Source organism: Boleophthalmus pectinirostris, unplaced genomic scaffold, assembly GCF_026225935.1.
Source record: "Boleophthalmus pectinirostris isolate CB_2022bp ecotype Guang Dong unplaced genomic scaffold, ASM2622593v1 HiC_scaffold_10, whole genome shotgun sequence".
In the NCBI taxonomy this organism is placed as follows: Eukaryota; Metazoa; Chordata; class Actinopteri; order Gobiiformes; family Gobiidae; genus Boleophthalmus; species Boleophthalmus pectinirostris.
Window position 1 is genome coordinate 8555789 of NW_026570971.1, and position 12305 is coordinate 8568093.

General features: G+C 40.9%; 1 protein-coding gene across 1 annotated transcript in view; it reads right to left on the bottom strand.

Annotated features, from left to right (window-relative positions):
• The window catches only part of stxbp6 (syntaxin binding protein 6 (amisyn)), a 185118-nt gene extending 176674 nt beyond the window's left edge, over window positions 1-8444 (bottom strand). Inside the window, exon 1 of the mRNA XM_020920603.2 lies at window positions 8109-8444. The gene's annotated coding sequence lies outside the window, so the exon portion shown is untranslated. The remainder of the gene's footprint in view (window positions 1-8108) is intronic.
• Window positions 8445-12305: the final 3861 nt, after the last annotated feature.

Here is a 12305-nt window from a genome sequence, read left to right on the forward strand (position 1 = left end):
GACTTTCCTGTCTTTTTCTGTGTGTGTGTGTCTCTCTCTGTGTCTCTCTCAGTGTCTCTCTCTGTGTCTCTCTCAGTGTCTCTCTCTCTCTGTGTCTCTCTCTGTGTGTCTCTCTGTGTCTCTCTGTGTCTCTCTCTGTGTCTCTTCTCTGTATCTCTCTCTGTATCTCCTGTCTTTCCCTGTCTTTCTCTGTGTGTGTCTCTCTCTCTCTCTGTGTCTCTCTCTGTGTCTCTCTCTGTGTCTCTCTCAGTGTCTCTCTCAGTGTCTCTCTCAGTGTCTCTCAGTGTCTCTCAGTGTCTCTCTGTGTCTCTCTGTGTCTCTCTCGTGTCTCTCTCAGTGTCTCTCTCAGTGTCTCTCTCTCTCTCTGTGTCTCTCTCTGTGTCTCTCTCTGTGTCTCTCTCTGTCTCTCTCAGTGTCTCTCTCTCTCTGTGTCTCTCTCTCTCTCGTGTCTCTCTCTGTGTCTCTCTCTCTGTGTGTCTCTCTGTGTCTCTCTCTGTGTCTCTCTCTGTGTCTCTCTCTGTGTCTCTCTCTGTGTCTCTCTCTGTCTCTCTCTGTCTCTCTCTGTGTCTCTCTGTGTCTCTCTCTGTGTCTCTCTCTCTCTGTGTCTCTCTCTGTGTCTCTCTCTGTGTCTCTCTCTCTCTGTGTCTCTCTGTGTCTCTCTGTGTCTCTCTCAGTGTCTCTCTCTGTGTCTCTCTCTGTGTCTCTCTGTGTCTCTCTCTGTGTCTCTCTCTGTGTCTCTCTGTGTCTCTCTCTGTGTCTCTCTGTGTCTCTCTCTGTGTCTCTCTCTGTGTCTCTCTCTGTGTGTCTCTCTGTGTGTCTCTCTGTGTCTCTCTGTGTCTCTCTCTGTGTCTCTCTGTGTCTCTCTGTGTCTCTCTCTCTCTGTGTCTCTCTCTGTGTCTCTCTGTGTCTCTCTCTGTGTCTCTCTCTGTGTCTCTCTGTGTCTCTCTCTGTGTCTCTCTCTGTGTCTCTCTGTGTCTCTCTCTCTCTCTGTGTCTCTCTGTCTCTCTCTGTGTCTCTCTGTGTCTCTCTGTGTCTCTCTGTGTCTCTCTGTGTCTCTCTCTGTGTCTCTCTCAGTGTCTCTCTGTGTGTCTCTCTCTCTGTGTCTCTCTGTGTCTCTCAGTGTCTCTCTCTGTGTCTCTCTCTGTGTCTCTCTCTGTGTCTCTCTCAGTGTCTCTCTCAGTGTCTCTCTCAGTGTCTCTCTCTGTGTCTCTCTCTGTCTCGTGTCTCTCTCTCTCTGTGTCTCTCTCTGTCTCTCTGTGTGTCTCTCTGTGTCTCTCTCTGTGTCTCTCTCTGTCTCTCTCTGTGTCTCTCTCTGTGTCTCTCTCTGTCTCTGTCTCTCTGTCTCTCTCTGTGTCTCTCTCTGTGTCTCTCTCTGTCTCTCTCTGTGTCTCTCTCTGTCTCTCTCTGTGTCTCTCTGTGTCTCTCTGTCTCTCTCTCTCAGTGTCTCTCTCTGTGTCTCTCTGTGTCTCTCTCTGTGTCTCTCTCTCTGTGTCTCTCTGTGTCTCTGTGTCTCTCTCTGTGTCTCTCTCTCTCTCTGTGTCTCTCTGTGTCTCTCTCTGTGTCTCTCTGTGTCTCTCTCTGTGTGTGTCTCTCTGTGTCTCTCTGTGTCTCTCTGTGTCTCTCTGTGTCTCTCTGTGTCTCTCTCTGTGTCTCTCTCTGTGTCTCTCTGTGTCTCTCTCTGTCTGTCTCTCTGTGTGTCTCTCTCTGTGTCTCTCTGTGTCTCTCTGTGTCTCTCTGTGTCTCTCTCTGTGTCTCTCTCTGTGTCTCTCTCTGTGTCTCTCTCTGTGTCTCTTTCTCTCTCTGTCTTTCCCCTGTCTTTCTGTGTATCTCTTGCTGTTTGTTTCTTGCTCTGTGTCTTTCTCTGCGTCTTGGTCTCTCTCTGTCTTTCTTTCTCTCTCTCTTTCTATCTCTGTCTCTCTGTGTGTCTCTCTCCCTCCTCTGTCTCTTTCTCTGTTTCTCTTTGTATCTGTTTCTCTCAGTTTGTTTGTGTTTGTGTCTCTCCTTCTCTTTGTCTCCCTTTGTCTCTCCTTCTCTCTCCCCCCTCCCTCTCTTTTTCTCTCTGTCTATCCACTCACCTCTCTCTCTCTCCCTCTCCCTCCTTCTCCTTTCTTCTCCCTCTCTCTCCGACTGTACTGTAAAAGTGATTATAGCTGCTCTTACTCACACACATGACTTGTGTCCTCTAAGAGTCTACGGGAGTCACTAGGGGAGTCTGTGGTTGTCTGTGGAGCTGTGTTTGTACAACTCTGGCCCCGAGAGCAGATTTTCCACCTCAGAAAACTTGTTTTGGAGACGGACGACTTGGAAACGCGGAAAAAACACACACCTGCCAGGACAGATGGAGAAATAGTCCTGTTTACACACACAAGTTCAACAGTTGTACCTTGGTGTCATTATTCTTGTAGACTAAATAAAAAATAAACAATGAATATAAAAAAAAGAGTAAAATTGTCTAGAAAAGGTGCAATTTTTGTTGAAATTTTAAGTACTGTTATTTTTGAATCAAAATTAATACTTTTTGATATTTCAGGCAGTGTATTGTAAATGTGCTACAGTATTTGTTTGCACAGTCAGTTCTATGTAACATGTTAGAGTTAAAGACACTCTCAGTCTCCTCTCTGTCTCTTCTTCCTTCTCTCCTTCTGTCTTTTTCATTCCATCCCTCTCTCTTTTTCTTTTTTTATGTCTCTCGCTCTCCCTAGATCTCACTATATCTGTCACTCCTCTGTCTCTCTCTCTCGTTTTCTTTTGACAGCTCCTCCCTTCCTTTATTTCACTATATCCTTCCTTCTTTCACTTTCTCACCCAGAAGTCCTCCCTCTCTTCTAGGGCCAGTGTTGGGGAGTAACAGATTACATGTACCGGAGTTACGTAATCAGAGTACAAATTATGAGTAACTGTATTCGGTTACAGTTACTGTTTCAGTGAGTGGTAATTGGATTACAGTTACTTTGTTGAAATAAATGGATTACACAGAGGTATTTTCCTGTTTTCACATTTCGGGCTATATCCCTTTTTTTTTTTTTTTTTTTTTTTTTGGTAATTGCACTCATTGCCGGACACTAAACCAGGTCTAAAACCAGGTCTAAACCAGGTCTAAACCAAAACCAGGTCTAAACCAGGTCTAAAACCAGGTCTAAACCAGGTCCAAAAGGTCTAAACCAGGTCTAAACCAGGTCCAAAACCAGGTCTAAACCAGGTCTAAAACCAGGTCTAAACCAGGTCTAAACCAGGTCTAAAACCAGGTCTAAACCAGGTCCAAAACAGGTCTAAAACCAGGTCTAAACCAGGTCTAAACCAGGTCTAAAACCAGGTCTAAAACAGGTCCAAACAGGTCTAAACCAGGTCTAAACCAGGTCTAAACCAGGTCCAAACCAGGTCTAAACCAGGTCTAAAACCAGGAATAAACCAGGTTTAAATCAAGACTAAACCAGGACTTAAACCAGGACTAAAACAGGATTTAACAGGAGTAAATCATGCTGCACGGACGTGTCTCCTCCTCCATCTAAATTTTTTTAGATCAAAGTGCATGAGCCGTTTGTTGAAATGGCGTGGAATGATCCATTAGTAAAATATACCAAAAAAGTAGTCTTGGTGTTGTATCAATACAGCAGCCCACGATATCGATACTGTACCATGACATTAAACGATACGATTAGAGCTGGGTATCATTAAGGAGTTGCCGATACGATACATACCTCGATACACAGGCCACGATACGATACATATCTCGATACAGTGCACTTTCGATTCGATATGATGTATTTCAAATAGATTCGATACGGTTCAATAAAAAATAAAGGCTGTGATACTAAAAGGCTTTCTTAAATCACTTCTTATGCAAAAGTTCATATGAAACACAAACATTTTAATCCTCAAAACTGTGAAAATGTCAAATGTGTCGCATAAACGAGTTTCCTTTCACTCAACAAAACTGTAGCACTGTAACAAAATTATTTAGTAAAACCCACCTAATAATACTCTTGGTGAAATATCGATACAGTAGCCCACGATATCGATACTGTATCATCACATTAAACAATACGATATATCGATATTCCGATATTTTTGCACACCCCTACTCTCTTCATCTCTTTTCACCCTCCCCGTCTTCCTCTTTTCTCGCTCGGACTATCCGTCTCTTTCTCCCATCTGAGACTCTGTCGTTCTGCCTGTCTTGTTCTATCCCTCCCTCGGTACCTCTCCCTTCTTCTCTCTTTCTCTCTCTCAAGACTCTCCCTCGATCAAATCATCTGTTAAAAGAAAAAAAAAAGCGTATATTGGTGTTAATTATGTGCTAAAATCGAGACATTTTTCATATATCTCTGGAAAAAAAGCGAGGGAGACAGGCTGATGAAGAAAGGAGAGAGGCAAGAGAAAGTTTGAGTGAGTGGGCAAGAGAAAGGGAAAGAATTTCACTTCCAACGGCCTCCCAAGGGTCTTGCTCAGTGGCACAATGTCACGCTGAATCTCAAATATTAAGCAAGGACAAAAAAAACAGAGAGAACAACAAGAAATTCATGACAGATCTAAACCCGAAAACCCAAACATTAGGAGTGGCAAATTCCAAAACCTTTACATAAATTTCAGAGATTTTCAGTTTGTGACATTGACTTCGGTTTATGGACGCGCTATTTTTTCTGTGGTAAAAATAAAATGCTTTTCCAAGAATGTAAGCAATGTACCGCCACAGAACTGACGCCATAAACCCGCAGAGATTTTGAGACGGAGTTTGTAATGAAACGAAAGACATTTGCTCGGAATACGAGACAATCACTCGATACAATAACAATTCAAACTTTCAGAGCTTTGTTATAGCTTTTTGCACATCAGTCTCAACACGATCGGCTAATGGGACTATTCTTATGCAAATACCGCACAACTGGGAGTGAAAAATTTAAGAAATATGCGGCAGCCTCGTGTTAAATTCAACAATCATAAGCAAAATGACCAGGTACTAAACCAGGACTAAACCAGGTCTAAACAACGTACTGAACCACATACTAAACCAGGTCTAAACCAGGTCTAAACCAGGACTAAAAGGTACTTAACAGCTACTAAAACAGGACTAAAACTGGTACTAAACCAGGCCTAAACCACGTAATAAACCGGCAATAAACCAGGACTAAACAGCATTAAATTAGGTACTAAACAAGGTACTAAACCAGACACTGAACCAGCACTAAATCAGGTACTAAACCAGGACTAATCAAGGTTTTAACCAAGTCTAAACCAGGTCTAAATCAAGACTAAACAAGGTACTAAACCAGGACTATACCAGGAGTACACCAGGATTAATCCAAGTACTAAATGAGGTCTAATCCAGGTACAAAACCAGGATAAACCAGGATTAATCCAGTACTAAATGGACTAAACCAGGAGTACACCAGGATTAATCCAAGTACTAAATGAGGTCTAATCCAGGTACAAAACCAGTTCCTAAACCAGGTACTAAAAAGGTACTAAACCAGGACTACACCGGGAGTAAACCAGGATTAATCCAGGTACTAAATGAGGTCTAATCCTGGTACAAAACAAGGTGCTAAATCAGGACTAAACCAGGACTAAACCAAGTACTAATCCCAGTACTAAACCCGGTACTAAAAAAGGTACTGAACCACATACTAAACAGGTACTAAACCAGGACTAAAGAAGGTATCAACCAAGTCTAAACCAGGTCTACATCAGGATTAAACGGGGTACTAAACCAGACTAAACCAGGACTAAACCAGGACTAAACCAGGACTAAACCAGGTGTCAACCAAGTCTAAACCAGGTCTAAATCAGGACAAAACTATAGTCTAAATAAACAGTAATTTTTATTATCATTGTGGTATCGGTATCGGTATTGAGTATCCAGATTTTGAGTTTGAAATATCAGTATCATAACAACAAAAGGGCGCAGGTGAGTTATATTTACAGAAAGTAAAAGAACAATCTGACACGGTTCATTTAGACTCAAATGATGTTTTTCTTAACTAGATATTAACTAAAACGGATTTATAACACAGTATTACTACAACCGGGTTAGAATCAGGTGAACAGTGACGGGAGTTTCTCAGGTTAATGATTGACCAAAGAGAAAGAGAAAGTGGACTGGGCAGAGCTGTGGGGACCCAGGTACAAATGTGCGTGTGGAATTTCACTTTTCTCTAAACGACGGAGCCGAGCGCAGGAGCACGTGCTGTTTACGAGCTCTACAGTAGCCTGGAGCTGTTTAAGGAAATATGCAACAGAATATATGATGAGACGGTCTAAAACAGGTCTAAAACAGGTTTAAAACTGGGCTAAAACAGGGATAAAACAGATCTAAAACAGGTCTAAAACAGGTTTAAAACTGGGCTAAAACAGGGATAAAACAGATCTAAAACAGGTCTAAAACAGGTTTAAAACTGGGCTAAAACAGGGATAAAACAGGTCTAAAACAGGGCTAAAACAGGTCTAAACCAGGACTGAACCAGGTCTAAACCAGGGCTGAACCAGAGCTAAATCCGGGCTAAATCCGGTCTAAAACAGGGCTACATGAGGGCTACATGAGGGCTAAACCAGGGCTGAACCAGGGCTAAACCAGGGCTGAACCAGGGCTAAATCAGGTCAAAAACAGGTCTAAAACTGGTCTAAAACAGGGCTGAACCAGGTCTAAACCAGGTCTAAACCAGGTACTAAACAAGATCTAAAAAGGTACTGTACTAGGACTAACCCAGGTGTCAGTAAAGTCTAAACCAGGTCTAAATCAGGACTAAACCAGGACTGCACCAGGAGTAAACCAGGACTAATCTAGGTACTAAACCAGCTACTAAACCTGATGCTACACCAGGTCTACAAACAGGTTCTAAACCAGATACTAAACCAGGTAACTAACAGGGTCTAAATCAGGACTAAACCATGCCTAAACCAGGTACTAAAAAGGTACTGAACCAGGACTAAACAAGGTATCAACCAAGTCTAAGCTTGTCTAAATCAGGACTAAACCAGGCCCTAAACCAGGACTAAACCAGGACTAAACCAGGACTGAACCAGGACTGAACCCAAGACCTGAACCAGAAATCCAAATATAAACCGAGATTATGTGATTCCCTCACTTAAATCTATAAGATACTGTGGAACATTTCATAACATCTCCATGGAGACAAGAAATCAGCCGACCCTCCACCACAAATGTTCCTTCAAATGCAACTTTAAATCAATTTAACACTTATTTTCTCTGCTCCAGACCACATGCTTTTACTGACTAAACAAAGTCTCCACTACAACTAAATAAGAGGTGGAGAGTACTCAGTTACATTTACTCAGTTACAGTTACCCAGCTACATTTACTCAGCTACATTTAGGACTACTTCAGTAACTTTTTAAAGAAATTTTACTTTCAGGGTACATTTCTAGCTGCATACTTACATAAATACTCCTAAATACTTAAATACTCCTACTTAAGTAATATTTTTATTGAAGTAACTGTACTCATACTTGAGTAAAAGTTTTGTTTACTCTTCCCACTTCTTGCAGATAAGATTTAGTTTGATTTAAATGAATAAGTTTGTCTCATTTTTGTGTCTATTCTTTAAAAACACAGTATTTTGTGGATTGTCGTATTTCAAATTAGATTAACTTCAAAATTATACAACAGATATCACGTCCCAACAGTTACTTTTACTTGAGTAGTAGTTTTAAATACTTTTTAAATCTATTTTTGGACCACTTCTTTGTACTTTTACTTGAGTAAGATTCATTTAAAGTGACGTTATTGTTACTTGAGTAAAATTTCTGGCTACTCTGCCCACCTCAGATGAATCAGATCCAAACTAGAACTAAACCAGGACTATAACAGGACCAAAATTACGCACAAGATCTTTTTATTTCGTCTTGAACTCGAAACCCACAGTCAATTCTTAACAACCAAAATTAAAAACAACATTCCGTGTGGACAGACCGCTCACTCTTGCCTACACTTGTTCCTAAATCCCTCCAGAGATCGTTTTTTACGCAGTGCCAATTCGATCTCTCACTCCTCCCCGCGTCCTCTCCGTGCGTAAACTTTCCCCAACTCTCCCAAATTACCGATATGACCTTGCACCAAAGCCCTGCGTAAAAATAAATCCGAATCCACTCACCGATGTTTTTACGCGTCGCTTCTTCTCCACGTGCGTTCGCTTTTTCCTTTGGTAAAATCGTAAAAATCCCAGCTGTCAACGTTGCCTTCCCGCTCCAGACAGCTTGATCGGGTTTGACAAACGTTGCGGCGCGACCGACGGGAGCATTTCGCGCGTAAATTCACGTAGACGCGACTTCCACAGCGGGTGCCATGACTTCCAGAGCTCGTACGGGGGAGGTTCGGAGCAGGGATTCCCGGGTTTGGAGCTGCGGTGCGGGGTTGCGGGAGCGAAAGGCAGCCCCCGTGTGTGTGTGTGAGTGAGTGAGTGACTGGCTGGTCGTGGCTCTTCCCCAGTGCGCGCGTGTGGCACTGACAGAAGGGGCGGATGGGAAAAACAGTAGCAGGTTCCGCGCACGGAGGGTTTGGCCAATCACGGCGGAGAGGCGCGGGGGCACGTAAAAGCCAGCGTGGGACAGCGGGGTGCTCAGACAGAGGTAAATACAGAGAGCTGCGACGAATTACGCGTTCATAATGTTGGGATTTAATGGTGCACTGCGTAACTTTTCTGCTTTTCCTGCTTGTCTCGTATAGAGCGAGGTTTTTTTTACTACTTACATCGCAAAAACTAAAACCTAGCCAAGTTAAGACGTCGTGAATTAACAAAGTTTGACCATGATTTTAAAAAAATACCTGACTTTTTGTTACTTAAAATATGAAAATACATCTTGCTGCACTTAAAATAAGAAAAACAACAACTTTTTGCGCTTAAAATAAGAAATAAAATTCACACTCTTATTCCACTGGTAGATCATTTTACTTGCCGAAGTTGAATCAACTCAAATAAAGTAAAATGTTCTTACTTTAAGTCATTTTAACTTACCTAGATATTGATTTTTGCAGTGTAAAGCCGCTTTCACAGTCTTAAAAACGTCACAAATCGAGCTAATTCATTTAAACGAGTTACTTTTCACTTACCTTATGCATTCAGAGCACTCTAATAGTTCACCGCGATGAGTTTAGAAGCACTTTTGGCAACTTTCAGAGACCAGAGTGAGATTTGTAAAGTTTTTTATTACTTAAAGATGATTTCACAGTTTTAAAAACGTCAAAAACCGAGCTATTTCGTTTAAACGAGTTATTCCTCACTGACCTTATGCGTTCAGAGCATCTTAATTATTTACATCGATGAGTTTATAAGTGCTTTTTGCAACTTTCAGAGACCAGAGCAGAGTTTTATAGGGGTTTCTACTACTCAAACGAGCTTAAAAACGTGAAAAACATAACTAATTCATTTTAGCAAATTATTCCTCACTTACCTTATACATTCACTGCAATGAGTTTATAAGCAATTTTCGCAACTTTCAGAGATCAGAGCTGAGTTTTGTAGGGTTCTTTACTACTTAAATACACTTCTTAAAAACATGAAAAACAAAATGAATTCATTTAAACAAGTTATTCCTCATGTATGCATTTTCCAACTTTCAGAGACCAGAGTGGATTTTTGTAGGGGTTTTTACTACTTAAAAGTGCTTTTGCAGTCTTAAAAACATGAAAAACTGGACAAATTCATTTAAACAAGTTATTGCTGATTTACCTTATGCATTTTCACAACTTTTAGAGACCAGAACGGAGTTTTGTAGGATTTTTTACTACTTAAAGATGCTTTCACAGTCTTAAAAACCTGAAAAACTGTGGTAATTCATTTAAACAAGTTATTCTTCACTTACCTTATTTTTACCATTTTAATTATTCACCGTGATGAGTTTATAAGCACTTTTCACAACTTTCAGAGACTAGAGAGGAGTTTTGTAGTTTTTTGGGGTTTTTTGACTTTTTTTTTTTTTGACATAAAAGCATTTTCTCAGTCTTAAGAACATGAAAAACAAAATTAATTCATTTAAACCAGTTATTCCTCAACCTATGCATTTTCACAACTTTCAGAGACTAGAGAGGAGTTTTGTAGGGTTTTTTACTACTTAAAGGCGCTTTCATAGTCTTAAAAGCATGAAAAACAGAACTAATTCATTTAAACAAGTTATTCTTGTGCTTTCAGAACTTCCTAATTATTCTTTTTGATGAGTTTATGAGCGCTTTTTGCAACTTTCAGAGACCAGAGCAGAGTTTTGTAGGGTTTTTTACTGCTTAAAGGGGCTTTCATGGTCTTAAAAATGTGAAAAACAGAACTAATTCATTTAAACGAGTTATTCCTCACTTACCTTAAGCATCCTAGGAGGGAAAGTGTGACGAAAGAGACCGTCATTTAAAACATACTTTATGAAATTGGTCGATTAAGGTGCACTGTGAAGTGTTTACTGCCTGTCTCCATGGCGATGCTATTGCTTCGCCTAGAATATTCTGCAGTGTGTCATTATTAAACTGAATGACTTCTTTGGAGACAAGTCGGTTACGCCACCAGGCCAATTTACAGGTCAGATCTGCGGAGAGATTAGCCCGCTCAAAGGAAGAATGCATGGCTTTCAAGGTGCACCTGCTATTAAGTAAATGCAGTGTTCTTGTAATGCCAGATTGCGAAACATTCCACGCAAATCAATAAAGTTACACTGGAAAAGTCACATAGTGGACCTTTCAAAATATGTCAGTAGAAGCCTAAGTTGGATTAAAGGATCTGTATGTATGATTTTGATTTTAAATTCCAGACACATGACGTAACCGTGTCCCAGATATGAGGTCGACATTTACAAATCAAATATGAACTTTTACTGATAACAACTGTAATGCTGATTTATTCTTGACACTTTCAATGCTGAATTTTTTTGAAACAGTAAGTGTGAAGGCTGCATACAGTGCCACTAAATAGATAGGTGCTTTTTGTTTCACTATTTGCCCCTAAAGCACCAGCTTAAAGCCTCCATGTTACGCTGTTTTCTGATCTGTTATAATATTTTTTCCACATCAGAAACAGACCTGGAGTTGTGTTTTGTTTCATTCACACACGTTTATTAACACACAAACCCTGCAGATGGAGGCTGAGATATTGTCTCAAACAGAAAACACTTGTGATGTCATGTGGTAATACAGAAAGTGCCCCACTATATTTTTGATCTCCATTCCCCTTCACTAGAATCCAGAATTTCTAGAATCTCTACTAAACTAAAGGTAAAAGGCAAAGGAGAAATTCAATTTGTCAACTGGACAAACGTTTATTTAGGTTGAAAACGTTTCACAGTAAACAAGTAGGTGTGTTAGTTTCAGAGTAGTTTCGGTGTAGTTAGCTCCTCTCTGATCGTCAGCCTGGCGCCACCTAGTGCCTCCATTCAATTTCATTTCTCTCCAGTGACTTGGTCAGGAATCAGAAAACACTAAACGGTTTGCAAGAACCCCAGAAGTGTGAGTTTGGGCACCAGCCAATCAGCGAAGAGACAGACATTCTGTGTTGGCAACGATTCCCGAGATCGAGGATTTAAAGCCGGAACAAAGAGAATGTTTGGTGAATTTTATGAAATGGAAAGACGTTATTGTCCTTCTTCCTACGGGATTTGGGAAAAGCTTAATATACCAGTTAACCCCGTTAGCGGCGCATTACATTCATCATGACCAAATAGCAGCGATTGGTTAAATAAAAACAGTACCTGCCTACCATCGAGCGAACGAATCTTACTGCTTCGAGGTCAGACGGTTTCTACGAACTGAAATCGGCTGAACTCTCTGCAGGCAGATATAAGGAAATATCCACCAGTGTCTGACCAGAAATGAAGAAGCAGCTTGGATGAACTGTGAAATGTTTTCCACCAAAATAAACATTTGACCATTTGACAAATTGAATTTCTCCTTTGCCATGGATTTTACTTGGACGACTGAGGGATTCTACACACTTCTAAAGGCAAAAGTCACAAGTTGGAACAGAGCATCTTAAAATTTGGAGATGTAGACAGACTAACAATAAAGAGTTACTCAAACATGTGTGAATGAAACTAAGCACAACTCCAGGTCTCTTTTTGAGGAGGTAATAACATTATAACATGACTTAAAGCGCATAAGAGTTTATTTTGTGTCATACAGGACCTTTAAATGTGTCTTTGTGCCCTCCGTGTATTTGAGCAATCTTATTTTTCCTCTCCATTAAAGCTCCTGTAGTGACTGTTGTATAATCGTGCGCGGCGCCCCCTGTTGTGTGTGGGAGGAGGCGTCATTCTGCTGCTGCTGTTTCCAAATGTGTGCCACGGGAATCTCCCTCTCCACGGGCAGCGCCAATGAC